At 32.7% G+C, this 16638-nt stretch overlaps 1 protein-coding gene across 1 annotated transcript in view; it reads left to right on the forward strand.

Moving 5' to 3' along the window:
• Positions 1-16638, forward strand: part of LOC143200269 (neurotrimin) — a 339465-nt gene that overhangs the window by 38360 nt on the left and 284467 nt on the right. The gene's annotated exons all lie outside the window — the stretch shown is intronic.

Genomic DNA, 16638 nt, shown 5'->3' on the forward strand with positions numbered 1-16638 from the left:
GTACAATACTGTAGTACATTAATTTGATCTAACTCGTAGGGTTAGGCAGCGTTTTTGCTAATTGCTAAATAAGCCTAAAAAAATAGGTTAATTTACGACATCACGTTAGAAACCTCTAAAATTAGCAATGTTGCCTTAGTATATTATGCATGTATTATACATATAAACCTTCCTCTTGAATCACTCTACCTATTGAAAAAAACCGCATCAAAATCCGTTGCGTAGTTTTAACGATTTAAGCGCACATAGGGATATAGGGACAGAAAAGGCGACTTTGTTTTATACTATGTAGTGATTAGAATATTTATACAATACATTTATATGAAACAAGTAATTTTAAAACGAATCATGCCTGGTCATTGCAACTTTCTGTTTCCTCCGTCCATTTTTTCACTCTCTTTATAGTCCTGCATACTTTGTTCATTACACTTTCATTAAGGACACCCTATAGATAACATACAGAGCTGAATTTTATCCCTGCACTCTTTGTCAGCTATAGTTTCACCGGAAATCACCTATCTAGACATTTATAATTATTTATTTTAAATATGCTATATACATTTTGTTTATTTAGCCATGTATTTGTTTATTTAATGAATATTTAATGATCGTCTACAGTACGATGAACTTATTCGATTGTTGCATGATAATATCAAAAAAGTAATTCAAATTGGCAACTAAGGATTATGTTGTTTAGGTGCTGTTTCATTATGTTTAAAAATAATTCTTTCCTTTAGTGCTTGTTTGGCTGGTTAGGGCACCATTATCATATGGACAAATTTCCGTTGTTCTAGTAAATATTCGAGCTTAAAGCAGACATTTAATATTTTAATTAGGCTCATGAGTTCGTGTGCGGTAGGTATTTCAAGAAATTTGTGTCGGCACATTTTATATTGGTGCTCTTTCTCCCTTGAGAGTCCATATTTCTCTCAGAATCTCTTTAGGATACTTAGGTAAGGTATTATTTTAGTATTCTGTTGAATATAATACAACATATTTTGCTTAATATTTGTTATATTATTTAGGACTCAACATGAATCGAAATGTGTTTTTCCCTTCTCGAAAACAACTCTCCAGAAATATTAGACCTATAATTTATTACGGTCAACTTTTAGTTAACGGTCTCAAAGAGTTCCCTGGTACACGTTACGGAGATACTGTTAACAAAGATAAGATACGACAAGATAAAATGAAGTGAATATCTGCCGCGAAGTTTCGCCCTTATAATAATCGGACAATGAAGAAAACAAATTAAAATACATATACAAAAACAAATCCAATAAAAAATCCAATTGCACTTATGAATTATAACAATCTGTTAAAAGCAACTAATGGGCAGTTAAACAAAAAACTGTTGGAACTAACTAATGAGCTTGAAGCTTAATAATAGCTCCAAATCTGTCCTCAAGCTGAATCAGCTAAATTAATCGGAATGTGTTTCGATGATACGTTAAATTGAAAACATCATGTTAGACAAAAAGCGGAGTAGATTCAACTGAAGGTCAAGAACTGTATTGTTGGAGTTATTCATATAGCCAATTTAGACTTATGGTGGGAAATAAAGAATTGTACTAAAACATAAAACCAACTTGTAATCCAACGCACACTAAATAATGTTCTGCGATTAATTACCAATGTTTCTCGCTACATAACCAATAAAGTGTTGCACGAGAACTTCGAAATCAAATAGATACACGAAGTAATCCAAGATTTCAACTTAAAACATGAAATAAGGTTGCTAAATCGCAACAACTTATAAGCTATACAACTACTGAACAACATACAGGAAATCAGAAGGTTGAAGCTAATCTAAACATACGAAATTATTTAGTGTATAAGTGTATTCTTTACTTTAGCTTAAGTAGATTAGTTTTATATTAATTTGGGAAATACAACAGTACGTAATAAGTTAATTTGTAAATTAAGATTGTTATATCATTTCTAATGTAAAATATAATTCATAGAAGTAACATATTTGTTAAGATGCGGGATAGAAAACAAGGTTGTAAATTAAATAAAATTTATTCTCTTCCTTGAGTAAATTAATACACAAATACTAGTTATTTAATTGATAATAAAGAATATATATATATATATATATATATATATATATATATATACATATATATATATATATATATATATATATATATATATATATACATATATATATATATATATATATATATATATATATATACATATATATATATATATATATATATATATATATATATATATATATATATATACTTTTAAAGGAAATGACTTAATACGTCATGGGAAAAGGATTATGATTCAAATCGCACTATTCTATGCCTTGAATAATGCTTCAATAATACGTCAATTAGTAGAGTAATTTCTTCAATGTCAATTTTTTCTTCTCTCAACTCAACTCAATATCTTCTCCAATCTATTCAATTCAACACTTTCTTCAACCAATTCAACTCAATATTTGCTTAAATCATTTCAATATCTTCTTCACTCAATTCAATAGTTTTTTCTTCTCCTTTCTCAATAACACTCTCTCAGCAATACTTTGTTTTTCTCATTCTTCAACTCTTTCCCTCGGTGTTCATGCAAATTACTGTGAGTCTTCTCGTTGTGGAAGCACAGTGCTTTATCGATGAAGCTCCTCCCTCGAATTATTGGTGGTGGTGGACAAGGCTGGTCCAAGAAGCCCTTTTCTATACTTGTCTATTCGCTAAGAATATCAGGATGGGAAACATTCTTCCAGCTAGGAACATGTCACGCTGATAAAACATGTGCGTTTCGTACTCTTAAAGAATACCCAAAACTCCACGATTTCGGGTCTTTTTTGATATTTATGGTTATAGGCGCTATAAGAAGTCCTCTACCAGGTCTACCATCCATCGTTATCCTAGAAACTCGACAACGAGCCGATGGGAATTATCCTTGTTGAACACGTCTGTTCTGTTTACTTGGTATCTTTTTGCCTGTTTATATTTACCAGATATTCAATATACTTCGAACGTTATGTGTTTATCAGGTCATAATTCTTTTCCATGTCAAAAATATTAAAACTTAAAAAAAGGTCTAATAAATTAGAGCCTCGAACAGTAAAACCGAAAGAATTCTACAATTAGCGTAACTTACATCATACTTGGCTATCTCAACCATTCATAATAAATTTGCTTCCCAACAATATTTGTTATACTGATGTTTGTCAAAAAAATACCTATTTATTGTGAAAAAATGGAGAGAAAACTTTCAATCCCTAGAAAATACATGTGTAGTGTGGCGACTTAAAGCACGATATTTTTTATATTTAAAAATTTACAAATTTCCAACAAATTTTATATTAAAATTATCGGAGTGCTTCGCCTGGAAATAGCATAAGAATATAAATAATATAACACTAACAATGGTACATATTTTATGTATCCCACAACGTCCATGTCGCGTCGATATCCACTGGCGATGGCTTAAAAGCGGAAACGATCGCCGGCCCATAGATCCGGGATCTTCAAACTACCTAAACCCGTCCAAACCGTAAAAGTTTCCGGGAGTATCTCCGTTAAAAGTTCGGGCCCGTGTCCATGATGTCGAAGATTTGCGTTCTCGCTCCCCCCCGAAAGAATTATGATTTATGGTGAATATTCTTGATGCCCGGCAAAAGAGTTTTTTTTCTCCTCATCCTCCTCGAGACCGACCGCGATATTTCATCCCGACCGTAACATCAAGTGGATGATTTTCGAAGTTAATCCATTTTCGATGTCCCTAATTTAATTGGAAAGTTTCGTCGATTTCCGGGTCCCTTTTTCTTCCTTACTTTTTTTTGAATTCCCATCAGATGCAATGTGTCAGAATCTGTGATTGATATTATAATATTATCATGATGTATCTGAACAACATAAGAAACGGTGTTTGTATATATAGAGTCTGAAATAAAACTTCCATTTCATTTGTACCCTACAACTTTTTAATTTCCCACCATAAGTCTAAATTGGCTATATGAATAACTCCAACAATACAGTTCTTGACTTTCAGTCGAATCTGCTCTGCTTTTTGTCTAACATGATGTTTTCAATTTAACGTATCATCGAAACACATTCCGATTAATTTAGCTGATTCAGCTTGAGGACAGATTTGGAGCTATTATTAAGCTTCAAGCTCATTAGTTAGTTCCAACAGTTTTTTGTTTAACTGCCCATTAGTTGCTTTTAACAGATTGTTATCATTCATAAGTGCAATTGGATTTTTTTATTCAATTTGTTTTTGAATATGTTTTTTACTTTGTTTTCTTCATTGTCCATTTTTATAAAGGCGAAACTCCGCGGCAGATATTCACTTTATTTTATCTTGTCGTATCTTATCTTTGTTAACAGTATCTCCGTAACGTGTACCAGGGAACTCTTTGAGACCGTTAACTAAAAGTTGACCATAATAAAATATAGGTCTAATATTTCTGGAGAGTTGTTTTCGAGAAGGGAAAAACACATCTCGATTCTTTGGATGTTGAGTCCGAACTAATATAACAAATATTCAGCAAAATATGTTGTATTATATTCAACAGAATACTAAAAGAATACCTTACCTAGGTATCCTAAAGAGATTCTGAGAGAAAGAAGGATTCTCAAGGAGGAAAGAGCACCAATACAAAATGTGCCGACACAAATTTCTTGAAATACCTACCGCACACGAACTCATGAGCCTAATTAAAATATTAAATGTCTGCTTTAAGCTCGAATATTTACTAGAACAACGGAAATTTGTCCATATGATAATGGTGCCCTAACCAGCCAAACAAGCACTAATGGAAAGAATTATTTTTAAACATAATGAAGGAGCACCTAAACAACATAATCCTTAGTTGCCAATTTGAATTACTTTTTTACTTTTTTTTATATTCCCATCAGACGCAATGTGTCAGAATGTGTGATTGATATTATAATATTATCATAATGTTTCTGAACAACATAAGAAACGGTGTTTGTATATATAGAGTCTGAAATAAAACGACCATTTTATTGTACCCTACAACTTTTTAATTCAATTTTATTATATATTTGGGTGTATTCTGCCCATTTTTTTACATACATTTTTTTTCTTGCCCTGTATTGCAAAAAAATACTGCTTTGTATATATATTAAAATATTTTCCGGCAATTTTCAGTAGATTTTTCCCAATTTTCTGGCAAGAATCTAGTAATGTGTCGAAGGAATAACTGTAGTAATTTCTTCAGCATTTCAAAACTGTGTGCCAGCTAGACTATGCTACGCCGATCTAATTAAATAGTGATCAGAAGATGCTTAATCTGTTATATCTGGAATACGCTGGGTATGGTAGAATTTCCCATTAGACGTCAGCAGAGAGCTATCCTGCAAGAATAATATTGCGATTTTTACTCAGTTTTATTAGTATTTATTGCAACAATATGTCATTGAAATCGACATATTTATGCAGTAACAGCTTTTATGCAGTAACAGCTTCATCTGGTTTTAGTAGCTCGTAACGCACTACACGTTGCTTATTCCACCATATACACTGCAAGACCTCGGCCATGAATAACCGATTGTTGTTTTGATGTGGATAACTCTCTTCAACTAACCTATGACTTCTTCGTCATGAAATTGATGTAGGATATTCAATTTTCATCGTCGCTAATACTACGCCATAAAAAAAATCTTCCTTTTTGGCTGGCAAAAAACTAAACCCGGAATGTTGAAATTACCACCCACTGGCCACTTTATTTTTTATTTTACCTTTTCCAAGACATGTAAATATCTAAAAAAAATTGTCTGAATGTTCTTTGATATTTGGTAATTTTCCTTCAATAACCCTACAAGCTTGTTAATCTTTCAGACAGTTAATTGTCAATGAACTTAAAATCAAAACTTTTTCTGACAATTGGATTTTAAAGCAGAATCATTTCTGTATTTGGTGCATTTGATGGGCTAACTTATATATATATATATATATATATATATATATATATATATATATATATATATATATATATGATATTTGACAGTTATTTACAGGATGCTTCGCATTTTGACCAATAGATATCGCTGGTCAAACTACATACAACTACATAATGTTATGATCTTTAGATTGTCATAGTCCGTTCATTGAAAATAGACTAAACTAAAAATAGACATATAGCCCGTTCAACAGAAAAGTCATCTAAATATATGTCGTCAAAACGTTGCAGTGTTACCGCTAATTCACTTTGGCTTGATATATAACAATATTCTAATGTAAATAAAGCACTGAAACAAAAATTATGTTTTAAAATAAAATTTATCTTCAAATTTATAACATCTAATGCATAAATTATCTCGTTCCAAACAAGGGGAATACAAAAACAACGTTTGTTAGTTTATAATCTATAATTATTATCCCTAATGTTTTGCAGACTCTTGCAGACATTGGACAACCCGGCAAATCTTGTTGGCTGATTCGATTATAATCCCGTGAAATCTCTTCTATTAGCAATTGAGCACTTATTATTGTGATAAGACACAAGTGATATTTTCATATGATGTGTCTAAATTATCAATCATATTACGAAATTTCACTCTAAATATATTAAAGAAAAGAAACTTTGTCCAGCTACCATGGTAGCTAGTCTTTGGCGTCCCATTTACGAGTATCTATGTATTTTTCAGTCTTTACAAGATATGGGCCAAACTATTTGTCTACTTTATCACAATAAATTGCATTTAGTTAATCACTTATTTCGATATTTAACTTAAATATATGAGCTATGATTTGTAGTGATCTCCATAATAGGTTATCACCATAATAGGCTTTTTATGTACCTATATACACTATCTCCCTTGTATTTTTTGATAAATTCACCGCTCGTATTCTGCCAAAATTATTCATAAGAATTTCCCTGGTTTAAGTCAGCCTTACCATATAATTTTTCAAATGATCAACCCTAAGCAAGATCAATACTCATACGACATATAAAATATACTATCATCAAATGCAGGCCACACAACAGTTTATAAACCTCTAAATTTATCTATTATGATTCAAATCTAAAAGAATCGGTACAATAGCAATTTTTCCAGACATTTATATGTGTAAATAATGATATCTGAAAATAGACTCCTTTCACAACGTATTTTCGACATGAAATTGAAATATTATCTGTATTGACTTCAATAGCAAGTAAGTGTAATATTTCCTGAGAGGTAGAATACATAACAATTGCATGCAAAATTGTCAGTAAAAATGATTGATATATAAAAAAAACATTACCTTTACGTGTTTCCAATACCATATAATATACATTTGTGAAAGTATATTTTGGCGTATAGGATATTTAAAAATATTTACATAAAAGACGTAAGAAAAGAATAGAAAGGAAAAAGTGATGTAGAAATATATGCTTGATGGCACTCAAAATAAATGATTACCTTAGGATATTTTCTGCTGAAAATAATGGTTTAATCAATAATACATTTTGTTCAAATGAGATTGTTATTGTTTGTTATGCCGTTCTTCTCATAGTATTGTAATTGATATTACAAGGAAATTAATTAAAACATTGTTTTAAATAGTTTTTTTTTGTTTGATTGTTGTGACATTGTTTTAATTGTTCTTAAAACGTTAGTATGATTTTTAAAGTAAAATTTATTATTACGTACTTAGTGCAAAAAAATAATACGTAAGTAAAAAATGAAGTGCGTGAAATACATAATGTATTTATTTAATTTTTTTATCCTCTAGAAATAAATAAAATAAAATATAAAAAATTTAAAAATGGCAAACCACTGCGATTCAACGAAATCACCTGCACACTTTGATATAAGATTAGAACAATCAGAAATAACGCAAACTCCACAAACAGAATGGACCACAGTCATTAACAAAAAACGATTGAGATGCCCAGAAGAAGAAATTGCAAGGAATCAAACAAGAATCAGTGACTATTGGTTACAAAAACCAATGGAGACAAAAAAACATCTTTAACAACCTGTCGGGGAAAATATTGAAGGGTATATACAACCAAGCCCTGAAAAAGTTGTTCCCAAACCACCATCAATAACAGTCTATAAGGTAGGAGTAACAAAACACATCCATGACCTATTCAAAACCATTACTACGAACTACACAATTAAAAGAGTCAGCTATGAAACAATAAAAATCCAATTGTTCGAAGCGGAGCATTTTAAAGTTCTAGTAAAACAATTAGATGAAAGAAACAAAGGATTACATCACAGGACAGACTTTAACTCCATCAAGGTAGCGCTAGCTGAAGAAATCCACAACTTCGTAAATGATCACAATAAACGACATCGCACGGCAAAAAAACTCCGCCTATGTTCTATGTTGATTTAAAACCTAATGGAAATAATAAGGCGGTGTATGAAATCACCAAATTGGAAAATAATAATATTAAATGCGAACAGCCACATACAAAAAGAATTATACAACAATGCACGAGGTGTCAAGCGCACGGGCACACAAATACTTACTATCGCAAATCATATAGATGCGTACGCCTAACCTGGAAGAAGTACATACTCTCTAAACGAAAACAAGTTCGACTGAAATTTTATAAAATGTATTGGCTCATCGAGCGCATATCCAAGTTAACATTAGATAACAAGATATGTCTGTGTGAGTTTATCAAGCCTATTTAGTCATATGGAATCCAACTGTGGGGTACCGCTATCAAATCTAATATGTCCATCATTCAAGGGTTCCAAAATACGCAAAGTGTTGCGTGCCATTGTGGATGCTCCGTACTATATTTGAAATAATGTGATACAACGCAATATTCCTCTAGAACCAATAACGAGTGTAATTCAACATGTTTGTGTAAAGAAAGAGTGTCAGTGCATCCCAATGTACTCGCTAACCAGCTAAATATGCGACGTGATAGTGAAGTGCGTAGACTAAAACGTTTAACACCACTTGATCTGACTATTAGACATATGTAGACTTTAGAATAAGCCTTAGAATAAGACTAATTAATTAAAACAATATTTTATACAGAAGATCGCTTAATGAAATGATTTTCTGCATGCCATGTAAATATAATATAGATGTAAGAAATACTTATTGCCTATAGGGCAGATGTGGAATTTAACCATTACCTCTTTATTCCTACTTAACGTTACCGTTTGTTTCATTTAAATTGTTCGCTTTTCACTCTCAATAAAAGCCTTTATCGGAAACAATTTAACCCGATCCCAGACACTAACGAATACCAATAAGGAGAGTCCAATAAGTCGGTGCGGTCAGTGCAGATTACCGGCAAGAGGAATTCCCGCGGGACGCGGGACTGATTCCTGTCCGACGTATGCCGTCCGGCCACAGATCGACCGAAAATCTCTGATACGGATCGGGAAGCAAACTGCTTATGAACCTCGACGTTTTATTGTTTTCGCCCGGGGGGCGTCTGGCCGACCAGGGGGAAGCAGGTCATCTATCTGGTTACGACAGTATCTCGGAGCACTTTTGGTCAAGTGGAACGAAATTTACTCTCTGCTGTTTTCAAATTATGGATCGTTAGATATTGTTACGTGAGTGTAGATATATTCGAGATAGCAAGCGATCATTGTTAATAAAATTACTGTAGAGAATTGTAACAAGAAATGAGTTTTGATATTTGAAATGAATGAAATTACATTTTAGCTATGAATTATTTTACATGAAACAATAATCCTTAAGAATAGGTGTTCGAAAAGCAGTTTTCTATATCTTAAATTGCTAACGAAGATAAATATATAAACAGTGAATATATATATTAAATTACTTAATAGGGTTCTCCGAAGAAGTGTTTCAAAGCATAAAGAAACTATTAGTTACTACTTTTGGTTCTACTAGTTTGATTCGATTGATTTTTAACGTTCTGGCCCTGTCGTTCTATTCGCGACTTTGAAAAAAATCTACCCAATTTATGCTTACATAGTATATGTAATCTAATCTAATCTAAATCTAATATAAGTTTTATTATGATTTTTTGGTAGATAGCTTGTAAATAACATTATATTGTAAATTAATATAGCAGCATTTTGAAACGATATTTTTCAAGATTGTTAATGTTGTAGCGACCTTGAGGCATGTCGAATTTTACATCGTGGAATAACGGTCTACAAAATACCCAGAAATATAATCCCAGATGTTGAACACGGGCGGGGTGCCAGCCGCGCCAACTAGAACCCGACAACGAATAGCTGACGGCAACCCCGAGACGTTCATCTGGGATATTATTGAAGGGTATTTCGGTCATTCAGTGCTCAACCCTCGTTTGGTTTAGACGTGCCACCATCGACTGCCCAAGCCTCATCTCCAGGTAACACCGCTGCCATCCACCAGCTGTACATCTCCGTCTCGTTTGTACTAGAAAGAATAAATGTTAGAAAATATAAACACATATAAAATTAACTGCTCCAACCAATTATCTCCGTCCTTTGCTCTCTCACAATTTATACAAGAAAGAATTCGTACATCTTCGTCTGACATCACGCAATGAATAAAATAATCGAACCATGCATTTGGCTATCGACTATTTTGAATGTTTTGCGACTATTGACCGTTTCGACTGTTTTCAGTCGATAGTTCCTAACGCTACTAACAATTTAATAAGACAGTCTTGATGGAGTTGCTAATTGAGACATGGCGTCCTGTCTAAATAAAATCATACAAACTTATTTGTTATTGTATGAACATTACTGACTCCACGTGATTCAATAGATAAAGACCCAATCTGTGTTAACTAAACTTATAACCAATATAATCATTTAATAGATAGATTTTGTATAACAGAGATTCAACTATAGATTTGTTTTAATTAACTCTTTAAATGATGATATTTTGATGAATGTCTTTTAAAGAGCAATAAGTTTTGTCACTTCAAAAAATCACAATGCTCTTCAAGGCAATACTAAGACATAATTAAATTTTTATCAGTTAAAGATTATTTCAGCACAACTAAACTGACAACAGGATTTTTTCGTGTAATTCAGTGCTCTGTTTGAATAGATTTCCGATAGGTAGAATGACGAGTATTCAAATGCTATTCTATATTATGTTCATCCATTTATTGCCATTTTTGTATATTGCTGCCCTTATTGCTGGAAATAATGCACGTCAAAAGTAAATTCAAAGTTGTTAGTGATTAGTGCATTGTCCAGTATTAAAATGTAAAATCAAATACATGTTTGCAAATCTACTAAGTACATTTTATTAGACAACAATTCAATACACAACATAACGATCAAGTTACAACCCTTATAATTACAATTGCTGCTGTAGTAAAACAATTTTAACTAATCTTCAATAAAAAAAATTCTGAAACTAGAAGCAAGAAACAATAATTTTATTGCTTAGTTTCTACGACAATGTACTTTCGGCCTTTCTACTGACAATGTTTTGAAATAAAATTAAATTAATTTAATATTTACACACATGTTTGGCCTTTAGAAGGTCCTTCTGAGTTCATAACGTCAAGAAGTCCTGAATTATAAAAATCATAGCTCCTTGATATATTTAGAATTTAACGTCCATATTTTTAAAGGGTTAGTCAAACTTATGATTAGATATTTTATATATATTTTTTAAATGGTATTCAAATAATCTCTAAATAAGATAATTCTTTAATAATTCCATTTGAAGATATTAACGAACATTAACTTATTAAAGAACACCAGTTATTCTTATACAATACTAAACTCTAAATAATATTCTGTTGAAGAGTCATAGTGTGTTATTACGCGTAAATAAACGGTTTAGGTATTGCTTTCGAGGTTTTATCACTGATTGTTTTGCAATAACCAACAAAAACAAATTTGGAAGAGAAACTGCACTCTCGTTGTATTATTTTTTGATATCTTAGACTCTCAATATTAGTAAATAGAGTTTATCTGGATGATCTGCTTAATGTAAGGTTTGATCCACGGTCCTCGGCGAGTAATATACTTGGAGAATATCCTCGAAATACCAGGTCTTACCCAGCCAATTTACTGACGTGACTGGGATGAGTTGCCTTGTCGGGTTTTGTACTCTTGTCTTATGGACAATCAAAATTATGAACAATTACAAACATAAATGTACTGATCATGTCTTAGCAAGCTTATATCTGCTAATATCGCAACACTATGAGGACTGTGCGGTCCTTTTAACTACTACAATAACCTCGTTGTATAATTGCCTCTTGTATCATAGTAAGCAGCTTTTTTTTATAAATGGAAGAGCCATGTTGTCTTCTGATCTGCAAAAATCTGCTTGAAATTAGAGTTTATAAAGTTCTTGTCCATTTTAGAGGCATTACTTACAGAGACTTTTGACTACTATTTATTCTGACTACTATTTTATGCTATCTTGAATTCTAGTTTTTAAAATAACAGTCAAGTGCAATATACAACATTTACAAAAACATCAATTGAAATCAATTTATATTTCATAAACAAAATTGAAAATAAGAGATAAAATTGTCTGCGCATGGCTCTAATTAGAGAAAGGTTACCAAAGCCTAGGTATATAATAACATCTATTCGGTTTAAAATTTAACAATTTCTTTTAAATACATTTTCAACAATGCTATCGAGAAGTTCCAAAAATATTAATCATTATTAAGTGATCTAACGAAGAATGCCTCGGAGGGCTCCTATTTCCTGACAGCTGTATTCATCAGAATCCACCAAAATACTAATTTCTCGTGAAAAGAGACGCCAGCTTGCATTATACCGAGTAATAATTTATACGCTTTCGACGAAGTTATTTTTGGTTTCTTGAATTTAAAAACGGAAAGTCAAAGGCAAAAGTACTTCTCCATTAGCAAACTAAATTAGAATTTATACACAATAACAAAATCCCTTTTCTCAGGTAATTCGTTTCCTTCCCTCTCTCGAGGACTTTTAAGCATTTTAATCAACCGGGTCTCTCCTCAGACCCCGCGCTCCCGCCGAATACCACCTGGCGGCCCAGGCCCCCGCCGTCTTCCTCCTTGAAAAATTCGAAGGATTTAATCCGACTTTATTCCATATCGGAATCCGACAAGTGAATTAAATATTAAATTTCGCTGCCCCCTCGGGAAAAGTTCGCTAATGAAATGCCTAAACATTCTCAGCCACCTGAAGACGTTGTGTAAAATTATCCCGTGGAGTAAGAGGATGGCGGTGAAGAGACGGGTGTCGGAAGGCGGCTGAAGCCTCGGCTGAGGTGGGGTCTGGACCGTCTGGGGAAATGCGAAAATCGCCGTGAAGAAAAGAAAATCAGATATCCTTAAGCAAGGTGTTTGTTACATAATATTCCGCCGATAAAAAGGGTTCGAATTAAACGAACAGAGGGAATGGGAAAGAGACACGCGAATAAAAAAATATAATGGCTCCTTTTTTTTCTTCTGTGTGGATATTTGTAATTGTCAGGAATAAAGGACCGTCTTAATATGCGTGCTGGTTGTTCTTTTATTCGTTTAATATTCTTAATATCCTGCAAAAATACCAAGCAGACTCATTTCGGAATATATAGTCCATCGAACAGTGAAGTCGTAATTTATGACGTCAAAAGGCCGCAATTTTTTCGCATGAACTTTATTTTTAGTTTATTTTGGGTATTGACGTATAACAAAATTCTAATAACAGGTAGTTATGTCTGTTGTTCTGTGTGGCCGTCTTGGTTATGTGACGTTTAGCTCAGTTTAGCTTTGTGTTTTCTACATGTCCAAACATGTTTATTATGGATAAATATACACCAGAAGAACGAGCAGATATAGTGACAGATATTTTTTGAAAATAGACGTTCCATTATTGCCACTCAGTGGAAATTGCGTCAAAAATATCATAATCGTCCAGTGCCTCACAAAACCACAATCTATCGTTTAAATGCGAATTTTCGACATGACGGTACGACAGCAGACAGGCGTCGATCTGGAAGACAACGGACGTCTCGTGGCGTTAAATATGAGGCTCTGGTGCGCGATAGTGTCGCAGAGTCTCCAGAAACATCAATTCGGAGACGTGGGTCCCAGTTACACATTTCTACACGTAGTTTAAGGCGAATTTGGAAAACTGATTTGAAAATGTTCCCGTACAAAATTCAGTTAATTCAAAAACTGCAACCGATATATCCTGATCAGTGAGCTGAGTATAGTAATGCATTCCTAAGGCTGTCTGATGAAATTGAAGATTTTTCGTCTTAATTGACAATGAGCGATGAAGCCCATTTTCTTCTCAGTGGTCAAATTAATAAAGAGAGCAGTCGATTTTGAGGATCACAGAATCCTCAATTAATCCATGAAACATCATTGCATCCACTAAACACAACTGTGTGGTGTGGTATTCATGCTGAAATCATCATTGGTCTCTACTTTTTTTAAAACGACCAAGGTGTTGCAGTTATTGTTACTGCTGAACGGTACCGAGACATGATTCGAAATTTTGTTGTGCCTGAAATGGAAGAGCAAGGACTATAGGACATATGGTTTCAGCAAGATGGGGCCACAGAACAAACAGCTCGTTCAACAATTCAATTATTGAATGACGTTTTTCGACGAAGACTAATTTCGCGAAGTGGTAATTTAGTATGGCCAGCCAGATCTGCGAATTTAACAGCACTAGACATTTTCTTATTGAGTTTTTTAAAATTAAAAAAAAAGGAAATTCAAGAAATTCAGCCTCAGATGTTGCAGGATATCATGAAAAAATACCTTAAAAAGAGCAGAAAGTTGCATAGCGAATCGCGATCACCATTTAGCCCATATAATTTCTCTAATAAATAATGAAGCAAAATTAATTTTATAAAATATAACCTTTTTTACCATTATAGCACATCTAATGCATATACTATCGAAAGACGTTAGCTATACAATTAGAATGGTTTGTAGTGTAAAGTTCTTTTGTTCACCTATAAAGTAAAATTCTGTACACCTTATTGTATGTATTAAAATATTTTGGAGGCCTAATCCACCTACTTAACAATTTTATATTCAGGTAATAGATATTATTTTCATTGGAGAGCATGTTTGCCTTTTAGCTTTTGGTTCTTTTTTCTGAGTTTCTGTATAAAATTTTCCACCAGAATCGTAACAAATTTCTCTATATTTTAAGATTTAATCACTGCATTTGCCACACCATCTGTGATAAAGTTAATAATCCTCTCTCCTCATACACTCCGTCCAAATGCTCATATATATTCTACACAATACATACACACAAATATTCACACAAATCTTACACTCAAGTAAATTACTAAATTCTCAATTACTAGTTGCATACTTCTTCACGACTCCACCATTTTTCAATTTATTTTTCTGTATACCTGATGGAGATCATCTAAATCAAAGTTGTTATTTTATACAATGCAAACAGTTTAGTTTGCACACTTTATAATTCCAACTGAGGAAGTTGTCCTCCATATATGTTACCTGAGCCAGATAGCGTTCTTGATGGGGTACCGGCTAGTATCTTGTTTTCAAAATATTCCATTACATATTATGTTTTATCTAGCCTGGTTGCTAGGGAATAATAAAGGATTTCGTTAAATAGTTTATATGTTCGTTGATTTTACCCACACAACGGTATCTTTGATTTTTCATTTTCAGATAAAAACTCACATACAGATATATTTTTACAGTTATTGTATATATTGTAATATTGATTCCTGAATTTAAAATTGTAATTGCAATAACATAGATTATAGGGCACCAGTTCTGTGTTTTCAAATTTGTAATGGTGTATACAAGAAACAAAAGGCGAATGGAAGCTGATGTAAGCATTCGAACTTAGATAACTTATTTCTTTGACATGACTATCTCTATTTCTGTGATCCTTGAAATTTGACATATTCAAAATATTAAAAGCATGTGAAAATATATTACGTCATAATGTTATTAAAAAATGTATCCCAACGTAGAACATTATACTAAAGCTTAAAGAAGAAATTGTATTATTATCAATATTATACATCAACAAGAAAAGAAACACTACTTGAAACCTTGCTGACGACACAATTATTATGGCAAAAGGTATATCTCCGCCTAGGGCAATAGAAAAAGTGTAAGTGGCAGTCAACAACATCTACAAATGGATGAAAGATTGAAAAATTCAACTTAATAGCTTCAAATCTGCCAACGTTAATTTTGCATTGCGGCGAAATAATAAAAACTTAATTATATCACTCAATGGATGCCCGATTCCTCAAGCAGAATCAACTAAATACCTTGGAACCCATCTTGACGGTAGAATAAATTGGAAACATCACGTTAAGCAAAGAGCAAAACACAGTTGGAAGATACTCTCGACTTGATCTAAAATTAAAGAAGTGGATCTATAATACAATTATAAAGCCAATTTGGACCTAAGGGGTGCAAATATGGGGTTGCACTAAAAATTCAAATCAACTAGTTATCCAATGCTATCAAAACAAGATTCTTCGATGCCTATCTGCCTATCTCTATGTAACCAACGAAGAACTGCACGATGACCTGGAAATCAAAGGGATTTGCGAAGTTATCCAAGATTTCGTCTTGAAACACGAAAGATGATTAATAAATCATACTAACGTGGAAACAATACAACTGCTGGACAGCGCGCAGGATGTCAGGAGATTGAAGCGAACAAAACCATACGAACTTTTATAAAGTGTATATATTTATTGTAAACAATAGTTATAAGTTATTATATTTTTATAATTGAGAAATACATATTGATG

This window comes from Rhynchophorus ferrugineus, unplaced genomic scaffold (genome assembly GCF_030347505.1).
Source record: "Rhynchophorus ferrugineus isolate W39M unplaced genomic scaffold, kcgeb_rfMv2 rfM1, whole genome shotgun sequence".
In the NCBI taxonomy this organism is placed as follows: domain Eukaryota; kingdom Metazoa; phylum Arthropoda; class Insecta; order Coleoptera; family Curculionidae; genus Rhynchophorus; species Rhynchophorus ferrugineus.